At 44.3% G+C, this 4,841-nt stretch overlaps 1 long non-coding RNA gene across 1 annotated transcript; it reads right to left on the reverse strand.

Moving 5' to 3' along the window:
- Positions 1-3,503: 3,503 nt before the first annotated feature.
- On the reverse strand, positions 3,504-4,522 carry LOC140607481 (uncharacterized). The gene is made up of 3 exons (XR_012009480.1): positions 4,487-4,522; positions 4,194-4,376; positions 3,504-3,832 (listed from the first exon to the last, which is right to left on the reverse strand). It is a non-coding gene; the product is annotated as an uncharacterized lncRNA (long non-coding RNA).
- Positions 4,523-4,841: the final 319 nt, after the last annotated feature.

A 4,841-nucleotide genomic window follows, 5' to 3' on the forward strand; every position in this document is an offset into this window, starting at 1 on the left:
AGGCTGGGGGCGGGGGCGGGGGCGGGGCCGGGGCGGGGGCGGGGCCGGGGCGGGGGCGGGGCCGGGGCGGGGGCGGGGCCTCGGGCCGGGGCGGGCTCAGAGACCTGGGCGGGGCGGAGCCGGGGCAGGCCGGGGTGGAGAAAAGTAAAATCAGAAAAAAATTGGACTTGATCTGGGGGAAGATGGAGCGACTGGGAAAGTGAGGAGGCTTCAATACACAGAAGGAAAATGGAATAAACCAATGTCATCTCAGAAACCTCTCCGTAGCCCATCTCATACTCCTCCCCACCCCCATATCCTCCGATCCTGCTTGGGTGCCCCTCCTTTACCTTCCCTACAGAATGCTGGAGAAAACTCTGAGGCCAGGGGTCCTCTGGGGAGGAGAGATGGACCGCACAGGTATGCTTGATAATCTCAGGGCTCAGATGCTAGACCTTAAAACCATTCCAGTGTCATTTCTATTCCTTCTCTTATGCGTTTAAAAACGTTATCCTAGGGCAGCCCGGGGGGCGCAGCGGTTTGGCGCCTGCCTTTGGCCCAGGGCGCGATCCTGGAGACCCGGGATCGAATCCCACGTCGGGCTCCCGGTGCATGGAGCCTGCTTCTCCCTCTGCCTGTGTCTCTGCCTCTCTCTCTCTCTCTCTCTCTCTGTGACTATCATAAATAAATAAAAATTAAAAAAAAAAAAAAAAAAAAAAACGTTATCCTAGGGCAGCCCGGGGGCGGGGGGGGGCTCAGCGGTTTAGCGCCGCCTTCAGCCCAGGGCGTGATGCTGGAGACTCAGGATTGAGTCCCACATCGGGCTCCCGGTGCATGGAGCCTGCTTCTCCCTCTGCCTGTGTCTGCCTCTCTGTCTCTCTCTCATAAATAAATAAGTAAAATATATATTTAAAAATTATCCAAGAAGGGGTCCGTGGCGCAAACAGGATTAAGTAATCCAATCTATACTGGATTAGGTAATTTGCCACCCTGGACGGTGAAAGATCCATCTAAAACGGTTCATGGTTTCCACCCAGGATTTCCGCATTTTGCATAATTTAGATCTCTGAGCAACTCAAAGATCTTCTGTTCCCTCAGGTCCTTTGGGTATTACTTTCTGTCCTATCAGCACACTTTATTTGGCTTTGAATAAAGTAGGTAGTTTAAACGATGCGACACCACATGGAGGCCAATGAACTCTGAAATCCCATATTTCCTAATCTGTAAAATGGGATAAACATTGTGCAACCAGTGAGAATTGAGGAGGTGACTACGTAAAATAAACACAGAACATGTTTGCACATGTTTGGGCAATGCCTATCAAAGTAAATAAATGTTCAATGAAAAATTTCTACTTATTTTACATTACTATATTGAAATGTTTCTCTTTAAAGACTTGAAATGGATGGCAAACTCTAGGTTCATGCCAATTTCCAAGAAGAGAAATAAAATCAAATGTGGCAGCACAGATACGTTACTGTTTAACTCCATTCAGTGCTGGTTCTGTTCTGTTTTATGAGGATGGGAAGAGGGATGTGGTATTCTCCTAGACTAAATGCACAAGAGATCAGAGACATACTTTACTACTGTTTTTATAATGCCCTTTAAGTCCTCTCTTCTTTTTTATTTTTTTTAATTTTTTATTTTTTTAAATAAATTTATTTTTTATTGCTTTTCAATTTGCCAACATATAGAATAACACCCAGTGCTCATCCTGTCATGTACTCACCTCAGTGCCCGTCACCCATTCACCCCCACCCCCTGCCCAGCTCCCCTTCCACCACCCCAGTTCGTCTCCCAGAGTTAGGAGTCTTTCATGTTCTGTGTCCCTTTCTAATATTTTTCCACTCATTTTTTCTCCTTTCCCCTTTATTCCCTTTCATTATTTTTTATATTCCCCAAATGAATGAGACCATATAATGTTTGTCCTTCTCCGATTGACTTACTTCACTCAGCAAAATACCCTCCAGTTCCATCCACGTCGAAGCAAATGGTGGGTATTTGTCGTTTCTAATGGCTGAGGAATATTCCATTGTATACATAGACCACATCTTCTTTATCCATTCATCTTTCAATGGACACCGAGGCTCCTTCCACAGTCTGGCTATTGTGGACATTGCTGCTATAAACATCGGGGTGCTGGTGTCCTGGCGTTTCACTGCATCTGAATCTTTGGGGTAAATCCCCAACAATGTAATTGCTGGGTTGTAGGGCAGGTCTATTTTTAACTCTTTGAGGAACCTCCACACAGTTTTCCAGAGTGGCTGCACCAGTTCACGTTCCCACCAACAGTGCAGGAGGGTTCCCCTTTCTCCGCATCCTCTCCAACATTTGTGGTTTCCTGCCTTGTTAATTTGCCCCATTCTCACTGGTGTGAGGTGGTATCTCATTGTGGTTTTGATTTGTATTTCAATGATGGCAAGTGATGCAGAGCATTTTCTCATGTGCATGTTGGCCATGTCTATGTCTTCCTCTGTGAGATTTCTGTTCATGTCTTTTGCCCATTTCCTGATTGGATTGTTTGTTTCTTTGCTGTTGAGTTTAATAAGTTCTTTATAGATCTTGGAAACTAGCCCTTTATCTGATACGTCATTTGCAAATATCTTCTCCCATTCTGTAGGTTGTCTTTGAGTTTTGTTGACGGTATCTTTTGCTTTGCAAAAGCTTCTTATCTTGACGAAGTCCCAATAGTTCATTTTTGCTTTTGTTTCACTTGCCTTCATGGATGAATCTTGCAAGAAGTTACTGTGGCCGAGTTCAAAAAGGGTGTTGCCTGTGTTCTTCTCTAGGATTTTGATGGAATCTTGTCTCACATTAAGATCTTTCATCCATTTTGAGTTTATCTTTATATATATGCAAGAGAGTGGTCTAGTTTCATTCTTCTGCATGTGGATGTCCAGTTTTCCCAGCACCATTTATTGAAGAGACTGTCTTTTTTCCAATGGATAGTCTTTCCTCCTTTGTCGAATATTAGTTGGCCATAAAATTGAGGGTCCACTTCTGGATTCTCTATTTTGTTCCATTGATCTATGTGTCTGTTTTTGTGCCAGTACCACACTGTCTTGATGACCACAGCTTTGTAGTCTCTTCTTTATACAAACTGTATTATGTTTCAAATTCAATTGCTTGGGGGCAGCCTGGGTGGCTCAGTGGTATAGCGCCACCTTCAGCCCAGGGCCTGATCCTGGAGACCTGGCATCTAGAGAGTCCCATGTCAGGCTCCCTGCATGGAGCCTGCTGCTCCCTCTGCCTGTGTCTCTGCCTCTGTGTGTGTGTGTGTGTGTGTGTGTGTGTGTGTGTGTGTCATGAATAAATAAATAAAATCTTTAAAAAAATAAATAAAATTCAATTTCTTTAAAAAAGCAATTTTACCAGTTAAGAACTATTTTCAAATAGCTTCAAGGAATCCCATTATAAAGGTGTGCTTTGATGAAGCTGAACCTGTATCACTACGTAACAATAGATTAATGAAAACAACAGGAGAGTGTAAATGACACTGTGCAATATATGAGATATAGGCCAGAAATTCAAATTGCACATGCAATATATATGTTTGTAAGTGTGTTTACCTACTAAATTCAGAAAGTCAATACACATATATTTGGGTATGTTGAGATCTATACCCATGTTTACTTTATTATAGTTAATGAAGGAAAGAATGCTGCCAGCAAATAGCTTTTATTTTGTGCAACCTCAGAGACTAGAAAAGACTCGGAGAGAGGGCTAGATCGGCCTGTTCTCCTTTAGCACTTGTCTATTTTAATAGACCATCCCACTGCCTTTGTGAAAATGCTCTCTAGAGGAACTTCAACAAACATGACAGCTGATGCTCCTGGCCTCAAACATGGAAAGCCTGGGCAAAATATACCAAAAATAGTCTTAAATATATAGTTCAGCTGAAAATAAAGAGTAGATACCAGATTTCAGAAAGGAAAGAGAGAATGAAAGCCAGAGACCCAAGCACACTGGATATCTTTAGAAGGGATTGAATACCCCCCACCTGCCTCCCTGAAGCCTTGTTTCTCATGGGGAAACTTCCTTCCTTTAGACTAATACTCTTGGCCTCAATCATGGACTCCCTCCTTCTCATGAGAAGAGGGGTGATTTAAATGGTTGATGAGTTTAAGAAAAGGAACTACTAGGCATGTCTGGATCAACCCCTTCTGGCCTCTCCGTTCTAGCACCTCTCTATTGTAGAAAATGTGCATTCTCACCTGCCCTAGGTTATATTGTACTGCAGAGTGAAGGCTGTGCTCCTAGAAATGAGACTTTCCCATGCTGTCTGTGTCTGGAGAGCAAGTTTGGTTACAGGCAGAGTGTTTTAATTCTTCTGTTGCCACTGCTTCATTGCAATAAAGGTGAAATGCTCATTTCTGTGGTCAGACTTCCACATCTGTCTAAATGGATTCAGAACACAGGTGGGGAAGAGAGGAATAAGAATTTGGAGCTTCCTAAGTTCCAAACAGACAGAGGCTCCAGCGGCAGGATCTGGGGTTCTGATACTCACACAGGGACTGAAGATGTGGCACTCGGCCACAGGTGGTAGGAGATTGGGTGGGGGGACTGTCATAAAGCATGGATCCCCTTGGGGTGGCTGAGCAGCTCGATCGGTTAAGTGTCCAACTCTTTGTTTCTGTTCAGGTCATGATGTCAGGGTCCTGAGATCAGGCCCTGAGTCAGGCTCCACAGGCTCAGGGTGTGGAGTCTCCTTGAGATTTTCTCACTCCCTCACCTTCTGTCTCTCTCCTCCTCCCTCGCTTCCTCTAAAGAAAATGAAAAATAGAACTTGTATCCCTCAAGATCTGCTCCTTCCATTCCCAGGAAACCAGAAAGTCCCTGCCTGTACACCACAGAGCCCTCAA

This window comes from Canis lupus, chromosome 16 (assembly GCF_048164855.1).
Source record: "Canis lupus baileyi chromosome 16, mCanLup2.hap1, whole genome shotgun sequence".
In the NCBI taxonomy this organism is placed as follows: Eukaryota; Metazoa; Chordata; class Mammalia; order Carnivora; family Canidae; genus Canis; species Canis lupus.